The sequence below is a fragment of the Anabrus simplex genome, chromosome 2, assembly GCF_040414725.1.
Source record: "Anabrus simplex isolate iqAnaSimp1 chromosome 2, ASM4041472v1, whole genome shotgun sequence".
Classification (NCBI taxonomy): domain Eukaryota; kingdom Metazoa; phylum Arthropoda; class Insecta; order Orthoptera; family Tettigoniidae; genus Anabrus; species Anabrus simplex.
This window is the reverse complement of record NC_090266.1, coordinates 422,875,858-422,889,688: the sequence shown is the minus strand read 5'-3', so window position 1 is coordinate 422,889,688 and position 13,831 is coordinate 422,875,858. Positions and strand designations below refer to the sequence as shown.

Sequence of the window (13,831 nt, the reverse complement as noted above, 5' to 3'; positions counted from 1 at the left end):
GCTGTCCACTTCATGACTGTATCGATGAATTCAATTGACAAATTATTAAACTAATTAATTTAAATCACCACCTATTCGATGCTTCATTTCTAGCCTTTTGGCAGAATTACAAAAACATTATCATATACAGGACATGTTTCAACCACTTAGTGGTCATCTTCAGCTGTCTTAAAAATAGCTTAGATGAAAATATTTTGAAAAAAAAAAAACATTAAATGATGACCACAAGCCCTCTTCCATTAGAAGTGTAATGCTCAGCAGTGAACATTGAGACCCTATAAGGAACAAGGTCATGTAGTTTCAAGAAAGAAAATTTCAAACCAACCTTGAAAGGTGTAATTTGAGACCAATTTAGATGAACCCTATTCAGAGAAACAGTACAGTCAACACGACCAGTTAAGAATTCCAATGTAATTGATCCATTACTGGAAGTTACGTCCGCCTCCATAGCGTAACAGTTAAGGTTGTTAGCTGCCGTCCTCGGGGGTCTGGGTTCTATTCCCGGTACTGCGTGATATTTAAGAATGGCAGGAGGGCTGGTATGTGGTTGAAATGGTACATGCAGCTCACCTCCATTGGGGTGTGCCTGAAAATCAAATCAATCAAATCAAAATCTCTTTATTTGCAAATGAGGTGTCTACCTCGGTGGCAAATGGTACACTAAAATACATTATTGTCAAGCACTAAATTTTAAATTAACAGGAGACGAAGAAAATTTTCCCAGAATACAATATTATACAATTTACGCTAATAATTTTTTCTATTAAACACATACATCATCCTTAATAAATTTATATTGTTTACAAAATTCTACTTACAATATCTTACAAAGAGTTGCACCACCTCAGAATGAACACAAGTTCACTTTACTTACTGGAAATTATAACATTTTCCAGCTAACTCATTCTTGGTTGCCAGCATTTTGCCCTAGTGTGCCAATTTGGGCTCTTGCCGGGCTGAGTGGCTCAGAGAGTTGAGGCGTTGGCCTTTTGACCTTCACTTGGCAGGTCCGATCCTGGCTCAGTCCGGTGGTATTAGAAAGTACTCAAATACGACAGCCTCATGTCGGTAGATTTACTGGCGTGTAAAAGAAATCCTGCAAGTCAGAATTCTGGCACCACTGTGTCTCAGAAAACCCTAAACGTAGTCAATGAGACGTAAAGCCAATATTATTATTATTATTATTATTATTATTATTATTATTATTATTATTATTATTATTATTATTATTATTGCAATTTGGGCTTATCAGTTGGTAACGAGTGCACACCTACCAACATGCATGGCTAGTGCATGTACTGGAGGCCATTGCAAAGGCTACTTGGAGCCACAGGCAGTGCAGGTGCACTATGAAAGTAGACAGACAGACAGACAGACAGACAGACAGACATAGTTATAGACCGTTAGGCCTTTCAGTGTTCAGTCTGCAAGCCTCTGTGAATTTACTAACTGTCGCCACGAGCCTCTGTTTACAACTAGTGCTTTATCCTCACTTAGTTCTATACCTCTTATCCTCCATAACTGAGTCCATTATTCTCCTAGGTAACCTATCCTCCTCCATTCGCATCACATGACCCCACCACCGAAGCCAGTTTATGCGTACAGCTTCATCCATAGAGTTGATTCCTAACTCAGCCTTTATATACTCATTCTGAGTACCCTCCTGCCATTTTTCCCACCTGTGTGTACCAGCAATCATTCTCTCTACTTTCATGTCTGTTACTTCTAACTTATGAATAAGATATCCTGAGTCCACCCAGCTTTCGCTCCCGTAATGCAAAATTGGTCTGAAAACAGACCGATGTAAAGATCATTTGGTCTGGCAGCTGACTTCCTTCTTACAGAATACTCTTGATCGCAACTGCAAGCTCACTGCATTCGCTTTACTGCACCTTGATCCAACCTCACTATATTACCATCCTGGGAGAACACACAACCTAAATACTTGAAATTATCGACCTGTTCTAGCTTTGTATCACCAATCTGACATTCAATTCTGTTGAATTTCTTACCTACTGACATCAATTTCGTCTTCGAGAGGCTAATTTTCATACCATACTCATTGCACCTATTTTCAAGTTCCAAGATATTAGACTGCAGGCTTTTGGCACAATCTGCCTTTAGGACCAAGTTGTCAGCACAGGCCAGGTTGCTTACTACATTTCCACCTAACTGAATCCCTCCCTGCCACTTTATACCTTTCAGCAGATGATCCATGTAAACTACGAACAGATTACAGCCTTGTCTAACCCATGTAAGTACCCTGAACCAGGAACTGATTCTATCATCAATTCTCACTGCAGCCCAATTGTCAACATAAATGCCTTTGATTGATTTTAATAATCTGCCCGTAATCCCATAGTCCCCCAGTATGGTGAACGTCTTTTCCCTCGGTATCTTGTCACATGCTTTCTCTAGATCTACGAAACATAAACACAACTGTCTATTCCTCGTGTAGCATTTTTCAGTTACCTGGCACATACTAAAAATCTCTCTGCGGTCTGAAACTATGCTGGTTTTCATCCAACTTCCTCACATCTACTGATCGCATCCTCCCTTCCAGGATGCCAGTGAATACTTTGCCTGGTACACTAATCAATGAGATAGATACCTGGATAGTTTTTACAATCCTTCCTGTTCTCTTGTTTATAGGTAGGTGCAATTACTGCTTTTATCCAATCTTAAGGTACCTTACCAACACTCCATGCTAATCTTATTATTCTATGAAGCCATTTCATCCCTGCATTCCCACAATAGTGCACCATTTCAGGTCTAATTTCATCTATTCTTGCTGCTTTATAACAATGGAGTTTATGTAGCATCCTTTTCACTTCCTCCAGCATAATTTTACCATCATTTTCCTCCTCCCCATGAGCTCCATTGTTCGCGACACCACCATGAAGATTTCCTTTTACGTTGAGAAAATTTTCAAAATATTCCCTCCACCTATCCAATGATTACCTGGGATCTATTATGAGTTCACCTGAATGACCCAAAACACTGTTCATTTCCTTTTTTTACCTAGCTGCAGTTGCTTAAGTGCGGCCAGTATCCAGTAATCGGGTGTTAGTGGGTTCGAACCCCACTGTCGGCAGCCCTGAAGATGGTTTTCCGTGGTTTCCCATTTTCACACCTGACAAATGCTGGGGCTGTACCTTAAGGCCACGGCCACTTCCTTCCCATTCCTAGGCCTTTCCTATACCAACGTCGCCATAAAACATATCTCTGTCGGTGCGACATAAAGCCAATAGCATTCCTTTTTCCGTCCCTAAGATTCTTTATTACTGTCCAAAAAGGTTTCCCTGCTGCTTGACCTACCTAGCCTTTCCAGGTTATTACCAAAATCTTGCCACGATTTCTTTTTTGATTCAGCAACTATTTGTTTTGGTCTGTTTCTTTCATCTGTGTACAATTCTCTGTGTGCATCAGCCCTTGTTTGGAGTCATTTTTGAAAAGCCTTTTTACGTTTACAAGCTGCTCTTACTTCATCATTCCACCAAGATTTTCGCTTTTTCCCATCTTCACACACAGTTGTTCCTAGGCTTTCCTTTGCTGTTGCTACTACAGCATCCCTGTATGCCACCCATTCTCTTTCTATATTCTGAACCTGCTTACTGTCCACTGTTCGGAACTTACTACTAATTATATGTATATCCATATATATATCCATGTACTTAGGCCTAATTTCCTCACCCTGGAGATTTTCTATCCTTCATCTACAGATTGATTTCACTTTCTCTATCCTAGACCTAGGGATACTTCGTTCACTACAGTTCAGATAGTGGTCTGTTTCATCGAAAAATCCACGAAAAACCGGTACATTCCTAACAGATTTTCTGAATTCAAAGTCTGTTAAGATAGTCTATTATGGATCTGTTATCCCTAGCCTCCCTTGTGTAGCAGTGAATAGCCTTATGCTTGAATAATGTATTCGTAACTGCTAAGCCCATACTATCACAAAAACCCATCAAACGCTTCCCATTCCCATTAGCTTTCCTATATTCTCCAAATTTACCAATCACCCTTTCATATCCTTCAGTTCTATTTCCAACTCTCACTTTGAAATCACCCATTAGCACTATCCTATCCTTGCTGTTGACCCTGACTACGATGTCACTCAGTGCTTCATAAAACTTGTAAATTTCGTCCTCATCTGCACCCTTACACCTTGAATACACTGAGACAATTCTCATCCTAATTCCTCCAACTGCCTAATCTACCCACATCATTCGCTCAATTACGTGCCTAACAGAAACTATATTGCGTGCAATAGTATTCCTGATGAAAAGCCCTACCCCAGACTCTGCCCTTCCCTTTTTAACACCCATCAAGTACACTTTATAATCGCCTAGCTCTTCCTCTTTATCTCCCCTTACCTGATTATCACTTACTCCGAGCACAACCAGATGCATCCTCTTTGCTGACTCAGCCAGTTCTACTTTCTTTCTTCTGTAAGCCCCATTAATATTGAAAGCTCCCCATCAAAGTCCGTTTTGTTCGCCAAGTTGTTTCCAAGGAGTCCCTCGGCTGTCAAATGGGAGTGGGACTCCGTTACTCCCATAGGTCCGAGGCTTGCGTAAAATGTTCTGAGCTCGGTAAAGTCATGAAGCAGTATGCTACCCTATTTACACATAGTCCAAGTGAGGATCTCTCCTTTAACAGGTTAGGGACCACGGTGGATTGTATAGCCCTAGCCGCCTGAGCATGAGGAAGGCCATGACTTAGAATATGTCCGAGATGCCCACTCCCATTCCACAGCAACTAGTATCCCGACTCTCAGGACCACTTACTATGCCACTCAGCCGTTGCCCATGGTTCGTGAGCTAGGACATGACTACAGTAACCCACACCATGAACCAAAGTCTCTTTAAAAAATTGATGCCTGCTAGGCCATCGGATTATATTCCAATTACGAATTTTCTCATTCAGGACATATATTTAAAGTTCCCTATGGGAATAGAAATTTATATCACATGACCAGTTAATGTTACATGCTGTCTTACCTGGGGATGAATGGGAACTTTCTTGCTGAATGTAATACCATCCACAACACACAATTGTCTACGAAGAACTGTGAAATTAGACTGACCATGTGTTTTGTGCCTGGCAGGAAACAATTGGGTAGAATGCAGAGAGAATTTCCCCAAATTGCTGAGCGACCTAATCCGGAGACACTGCCAAACTTGATGGTTTTGTCTGTGTGCTGTTGCAGGAGAATTACGATGGTGGTTTTCTTCTTTAATAATTTAAATGTATATAGTTCCACAGATTTCTTTTAAAGACACTACAAATGTTCACAAAGAGAGCTTTTTTTGGGACCATTCAGAGCTCAATTGGTTTAGCTGGATTTTTAGATGAAGTGTTAAAATATTTAACACTCTGTGGTAAAACATACCCTGGCTACCAAAAAAGTGGATCACTTTGTAAAAATTGAATCTGAAACAAACACCAACCTACAAAGGTGGCTTCTGTGTAGAGAGGTTTTATGAGCTATGAAACACCAAGTGAGTAGGCCATGGATTTAGGGGTGCGCAACTGTGAGCTTGCATTCGGGAGATAGTGGGTATGAACCCTACTGTTGGCAGGCCTGAAGATGGCTTTCCGTGATTTTAGCTTTTTCCACACTAATCAAATGCTGGGGCTGTACCTTCATTAAGTCCATGGCTGCTTTCTGCCCACTCCTAGCCCTTTGCTATCCCATTGTCGCCATACGACCTCTCTATGTTGGTGCGATGTAAAGCCAATTGTAATTGACCTGTGAAATGAAATGGTGAAAGGCTTTTAGTGCCGGGAGTGTCTGAGGACATATTCAGCTCGCCTGGTGCAGGTCTTTTGATTTGAAACCCGTAGCAACCTGCGCGTCGTGATGAGGATGAAATGATGATGAATATGACACACCCAGTCCCCGTGCCAGCGAAATTAACCAATGATGGTTAAAATTCCCGACCCTGCCAGGAATCGAACCCGGGACCATTGTGACCAAAGGCCAGCACGTTAACCATTTAGCCATGGAGCCGGACATGGAGCTATGAAACATGTATTTTACAATTTGAGGTAAGAGATCATAAATTCCATTCCATCAGCTACATTTCAACCCTAAGACAATAGAACCATTTAAGTTTTAAAAACTTTTCTGAAACCAGAACAGACTGGGTATCAATATTCATTCAACCTGCAGTATGCCTGAAAGGATGCCATTTATAGGTTGTTCCATTATGGTTTAAGGTGATACGAGCTTTCAGGTGTGAACGCAGCTTGTCATTATTGATGGAGTTGCTCTGAATGCAGACATATGCATTAAGGAGATGTTAACAGAGCATGTAATCGCCTTTGCTGCTTTTGTCGTTGAAAATTTCAGACTGATACACAACAACGTCCACTCTTTGTCACTTGTTTGTTGGAAGTTGTTTGTCATATTGGGATACAAACTCTCTATCTGGCCAGCACGTAGCCCAGACCTCAATCCCATTGAACATCTATTATAAGTTCCTTGTTTAGTGGCAAGGTTAGGGTTTTAGGCTCTCTTACACTTAACCACAATGTTAACAATCTGAAATAAAATAATTAAAATAGTTACAATTAAAATAAATCTATATAAATAAAAATGAATTGCAAAATATGTTTCTAAGCACAAAACTTTGGAACAGCTGGACCAATTCGGCTAATTCTTTTTTTCTTTCAAATATTCGTCTAAGTCCGAGTAAGGTTTTTACGAAGAGAAAATTTGGAAAAAATGCCAGGAAAAATGTAAAAGCCCCCATTTCTCTTTTTCCATTCAATCTGTTTGTTTCTCTTTCCTTCTTCCACGTTTGCGCTTAGCGCTGTCCTCCTCTAATCCAGCGCGTTTGCCAGATGTCCGTAAATCTCAGTGTTATCGGTTAAAATGGGTGAATATCTGATTATGTAGAAAATTTCAAGCCGCATTTGATGCCATTAACAAAAAGGAAAAAAAGTTTGCAAAATAATTGACTGTGAAAATGTTAATATAATGGAATGTTACTTCAAATGCAAAATCTTCATAGCATAGAAGTTGTCATGTCATAACTCACTATATTTGTAATTTTTTCACTGCTGGTAAAGGAACATTTCAGCTCAACGTAGATAAGTTTGTTTTTAAATTTAATTGATAAGAACATGCACTATTTGTTTCTTTTCAGTGATGTTCAGAGATTTTTATGTGCAGGCGTGAAAAAGTCAGTCGCTGGCCAACTTCTTTGGTAGTGAATTTGCATGGGGGTCAAAGCGAGGCAATGGTCTTCATATATGGAAGTTATTTTTAAAACAAACTCCAAGTTCTTATCTCGCTTAGTTCTCAGATTGTGACAGGAGGAATGTCTCCTTGGGTTTTGGTTTTGCGCATGAATTGGCTGGCTGGTTTGTCTGGCTGCCTCAATTGCCGGTACGGATCTCCAGATCTCATTGATTGAAATAATAACATTAAGTTATTTATTAGACCACCTAATCAATACTTAATAACTTAATGTTATTATTTCAATCAAATATCATCAATACGGACCAAAAATGATATTTATTACATGTAATCTCCAGATCTCTCCGCTCTCTGGACAGTCGCATGCAGTGTCGTGCTTTGTTATAGTTGGAGACCTTTTTCTACCCTGATTGTTTATAAATCTTTGCTTCTGAACAAAGAAGTTCATCGATTTCTTTGGTTGATTGATTTATTTTGTGTGTGCTTCCATATACAGTATACTCATTTCAAGACTCATGCCACCTATAAGAAGCGGGCAGAGCAACTTCGGTCAAAGAACTCGAAATGCTACAAGCCAAGCTAATTTTCAGTTTAATCGGACTGCACAACAACGTGAAGAGCGGAATGAATCTGAAAGTATTTGGATATCACAGACCGGTGCAGCGCGTCATTCAGCTAATAATCTTCCAAGTTTGAATCGAGCTGCTTTCAGTTAGGATGTTTCAGTTGACTAGAGTGCCCACCAATGCGTTGCTATTGGATCCATGAACTCAGTTTGCCAAAATTGTAAGGCATTGAAATACAAAAATGAAGAAGTCATTGAAATACAAAAATGAAGCCGCTGGATTGTGTTGCGCAAATGGCAAAGTGAAATTAGTGCCATTGATTCTACCACTAGATCCATTGTATTCATTGGTTTCAGGAACAGGAACAGATTCCATACATTTCCTCACAAATATCCAAAAATATAAAAACTGCTTTCAAATGACTTCATTTGGGGCAACAAATGTACTTCGGGACAATTTCATGCCAATTTTCAAGGTAACATATAACAAACAGACTTATCCCCCATATTGCTTTCTTTTAACATATAACAAACAGACTTATCCCCCCATATTGCTTTGTTTATTTTATTTTATAGTTTTTGTGACAAAAATAATTACCCTGTCCTCCTTAATCTACGGATACAAGGCCAAATATATCACAGAGCATGTTCACTCTTGCCGGTGTTCGATGGCGACTACAAATTCCTGCAAATTTATTTCATGGGCAATTCAATTCAAGAAATTGATATGCGTTGTGCATATAATGGTTCAGTGAAGAGGTCTATTGTAGAACAATTACAAACTTTCTTTCATCAACACAATCAGTTGATTGCATTGTTCAAAACTGCACTGGATCTCATGCCATCTGATAATCACAAAATTGTAATCAGAGCTGATAAAACTCCTGTTGGCCAACAGGCAAGATGTTTCAATGCGCCAACAATCGATGAAGTTGTCATTGTTATACTTTGAGAAAATTCGGAAGCCTGTGATATTGTTTGACATTGCCAGAATGATCAGTTACAGCATGTGTATGAATCACACTGCTCATACGATGCGCTACAATATTCCATCATATTTTGTCAAGGTGAAGATGGTTATCACTTCTCGATCAAGATGATAAATCCCCTTACAGGTAATTATAAATATGGATATTTTGTATCAGCTACTATATGTATTATATGCAAGTTCAATCACTGTCATTAAAACAATAATACATTTACAGGTGCCAAAACCAACAAAAATGTCAGTTCAATGAAGTATTATTCATACCGCCTTATGGTTCGTGAAAGTGAAAACAGTTCACATATTGATATGTGGGAGATTATTTCACCAATATGCTGTTGATATGTATGTCAAAATTGAAACAGAGCGTTTGACATTCATCAAGTTGAACCTTCAAGATGCGATTAACAGTGATGGAAATCCAGAGAATGTCGGCCGGATGACCATTCTTCCAGCAACATACATCGAAAGTCCTCGACATATACATGAATATGCTCAACATGCCATGTCGTATGTTCGTCATTATGGCACAGCAGATTTATTTATCACATTCATGTGCAATCCGCAGTGGATAGAAATCAAACAAGAGTTACTTCCTGGCCAATCAACCATTGATCGCCATGACATTACGGCTAGAGTCTTCCAACAAAAGTTGAAATATTTAATGGATTTCATTGTGAAACATAGCGTGTTTGGTGAGACACGCTGCTGGATGTATTCTGCTGAGTGGCAGAAACGTGGATTGCCTCATGCACATGTTCTGATTTGGTTGGTTAAGAATATAAGACCAAATGAAGTTGAAGTGGTATCAGCTGAAATCCCTGATGTACAAATAGATCCAGGCTTGCATGAGGTAGTTATTAAAAACATGATTCATGGTCCCTGTGGAACACTTAATCAAAATTCACCATGTATGGTGGATGGTAAATGTTCGAAGCGTTATCCACGGGCATTAGTACCAGAAACAATTACCGGAAATGAAGGTCATCCACTGTGTCGTCACCGGTTGACTGCAGACAACGGAAGATCAACAGTAGTCAAAGTGAATCAACATTACATTGAAATTGATAATCGTTTGATTGCTCCGTATTCACCGATCCTATAGATAGATCCTATCAAAGACTTTCAAGGCGCCCATCAATGTTGAATCTTGCCATTCCGTCAAATCTATTAAATACATTTGTAAATATGTAACCAAAGGAGTGACATGGCTGTGATTAGAGTTAGTGCAGAGAATTCCAATGATGAAGTTACCCAATAGCAAATGGGCCGCTACGTTAGCAGTAATGAAGCAGTTTGGCGCATTTTTCTTTTTCCATTCATGAAAGACACCCCACTGTTGTTCACTTAGCCATACACTTACAAAATAGTTAAAGAGTATATTTCATGGTTCAGAACGCATTACAACGAGCTGTTCAACCACCAGTTACAACCTTGATCAGGTTTTTTTTAAAAATTGTGTCAGAATGATGATTTCGCCCAAACACTGCTATACTCTGAAATGCCAAAATATTATACTTGGAATCAATCCTCAAAGAAATTTCAACGACGGAAACAAGGGAAACCAGTTCCAGGTTACCCAAATGTATATTACACCGATGCAATAGGTTGAATTTATTCAGTTCATCCAAGCAACGATGCCTGTTTTTATTTGCGATTACTATTAGTCAATGTTCGAGGCGGAACACCATTCCGTCATTTACGAACTGTTATTGATGAATTGTCTGGCTCTTACAGAGAAGCCTGTCTACGTTAGTAACTGTTAGAAAATGTCGCTCATTGGGATCAAACTCTCATTGATGCTGTAATTTCTTCACAACCTTATCAAATATGTACATTGTTTTCTATAAGTATATCTACATGCTGCTCAACAAAACCAGTTGATTTATGGATCAAATACAAAGATGAGATGTGCGATGATATCTTGCATCAAATGCGCATCACAACAGGAAAACCAAATTTACAAATCAGTGAAGAAATGTACAATGAGACGTTGATAGCAATTGAGAACATGTGCTTGATGATGTCAAACAAAGTATTATCTCAATTAGGCATGGCCTCGCCCAATCACCCGATGCACAACAGTTTTAATTAAGAGTTGCAACGTGAAAAACTGTACGACCTCGATGCTTTAAAAGAATCAGTTTGAATAAATCTTCCGCTGTTGAACCAACAACAAAAGTATGTATTTGATACTCTAATGAAAGTTGTAAATGATTGAACTGGGTTGGATTTACTTCTTGGACACTCCTGGGGGTACAGGAAAAACTTTCTTAATTTCATTGATTTTAGCAACAATTCGCTCACACAATGAAATTGCACTCACACTTGCTTCATCAGGCATTGCAGCTACATTGTTAGAAGGCGGTCGAACAGCCCATTCAGCGCTAAAATTGCCGTTGAATATGCAAAACAACGAAACTCCAGCCTGCAACATATAGAGAACTCTGCAATGGCAAAAGTTTTGCAGCAATGTAAATTGATAGTGTGGGATGAATGCACCATGGCACATAAAAAATCAAACCATACAAGATCTGCGGAACAATCAAAACCTATTTGGTGGAGCGATGATTTTGTTAGCAGGAGATTTTCGTCAAACATTGCCAGTGATTCCACGGTCAACGCCAGCTGATGAACTTAATGCATGTTTAAAGTCATCAGTTTTGTGAAAAGACGTCAAGATACTAAATTTAAGCCAGAATATGAGTGTCGAGTTGCAAGATCATTCATCTGGAGAGATATTTTCAAAACAATTAATTGACATTGGTAATGGCAAATTCCCTTCAGACGTTCTGACTGGCTGCAGTACTTTTCCGGACAATTTTTGTCAGTTTACTGAATCTAAAACCAAACTCATTCAAGAGGTGTTCCCAAACATTGCTCAAAATTACAGAGATCATATTTGGATGCACGAAAGAGCTATATTGGCTGCCAAAAACATGGATGTAAATGAATTTAATTTCAAAATTCAAAATGAAATTGCCGGTGAATTGAGGACATACAGATCAGTTGATTCCGTTACTAACCAAGATGATGATGTCAACTACTGTCCACCCAAAATTTTGAACTCTCTGGATTCGCCAGGATTGCCGCCTTACATTATTCAGTTAAAGGTCGGATCAGTGGTCATAATGTTGCGAAATATCAGCCACCCGCGTCTTTGTAATGGCAGACGACTAGCAGTGAATTCATTACTGAACGTGATTGAAGCAACCATTCTAACGGGGAAGTATAAAGGAGAAGACGTTTTGATACCACGCATCTCTATGATTCCGACTGGCATACCATTTGAATTTAAATGATTGCAGTTTCCAGTGGGGCTCGCTTTTGCTATGACCATAAATAAATCCCAGGGGCAGTCATTGAGTGTTTGTGGCATTAATCTTGAAAACCCATGTTTCTCGCATGGCCAGTTGTATGTTGCCTGTTCCCGTGTTTGAAAACCATCAACTTTTTTTTTTTTTTTAATGCGCCAGGTAATCAAACAAAAAGTATCGTGTACCTTAAAGCTTTACAATGAAAAATATCTTCATAGTGTTGATTGGAATCCATGTTTTCTGTGATAGTTATTTCCTACGAAGAATGAGGAGTAAGTTTTGCCACATTATCTTCATGCCATCAACTTATCAAATTACTTGATTTGCAACAGGGGATAATTATGGCTCTGTGAGGAATTTGAAGACCTGCTGAACAGTTCACATCTACGTTACAGTCAATCAGGGTTAGTTCTGGGTAGTGATATGCTGTGACCTATTTGAGCATTTCGTTATTCACAATCAAGATATTAATATTGCAGGTAATGAAAACACGTTTTTCCAGTAGTTTCTTACTAACTTTTGGTAGCAGTAGAAAATTAACTCATTTGATGTTGATGATGTAGTCATTTGCATTATTCTGATTTTTGCGTACAGTCCAGACTGAATTTGAGTTCGTTCCATTGTCATTTATTTTTGACAGAACCTCGTCTGTCGGGTCAGCTAGTAAATAAATAAAGTTGGTCCAATTAAAGTTTTAAATTCATTGTGAAGGGTATTTGTAATTGAAAATCAGGTGCTAAGAATTAATTTAAATAAATAATGAAGTAAATTAATATTAAAAACATACATAATTTTAGTTGAACTTAAGACTTAAAACATCAAATAAGTGAGATCATTCACGTGGTAAGTTAATGAGAAATATTGGAACCTTAACAGTATTAGAAAATTGTTTTTAAGAGAAAGTATAAACACAACAATGTAACTAATTACTACAATAATAAAAATATGCAGTGCATGATCGTAAAACATTCTAAGAACGAAATAAAAATTAAACACATAATGAATACTGTATACATAATAATAAATAACATAATGTTTTTCTTATTGCTATAATGAAACATTATTGTGTTACATTTGAAACTGTCTAACTAATCAGCTGTCCTCAGCAAGTAGTCCTGGCAGGCAACCAGTGTGATATACTTGCACAAAATGTCTGACTTCAGGAATTTTGACACCCAGAATGGACTGAGACTAGCACTATTTGAAGAATGGGTGTACATCCCTCAGGAAACAATCCAAGACCTCATGGGTAGCGTGCTGCATCACATGGAGTTTGTCGTCATTGACAGAGGTGGAAATGAACGATACTAGTGCATGGAAAGTGGTCAGGAATAGCAAGGCAATATTCTTTTGCAAGATCATGAATTAAGATAAGCCAGTGTTCCACTGTGGGCTTGCATTCGGGAGATAGTATGTGTGAACCCCACTGTCAGCAGCCCTGAAGATGGTTTTCTGTTTTCCATTTTCACACCAGGCAAATGCTGGGGCTGTACCTTAATGAAGGCCACGGCTGCTTTCTTCTCACTCCTAGCCCTTTCCTATCCTATCATTGCCATAAGACCTATCTGTGTTGATGCTATATAAAGCCAGTTGTAAAAGATGTATATTATAAAACATTAAAAGAAATTTAAATGATCCACGGTTTGTGCCAGTCAGATGGATATGTGCATAATGTACTGTAAGTATGGTGTATGAATTTCATCATACAGTTGTTTTTTAAGATAATTTGTCAATAATAATGGAATCCCAAATAC

General features: G+C 38.7%; 1 protein-coding gene across 2 annotated transcripts in view; it reads left to right on the top strand.

The window, feature by feature from the left end:
• The window catches only part of AhcyL1 (Adenosylhomocysteinase like 1), a 472,277-nt gene that overhangs the window by 180,751 nt on the left and 277,695 nt on the right, over positions 1-13,831 (top strand). The gene's annotated exons all lie outside the window — the stretch shown is intronic.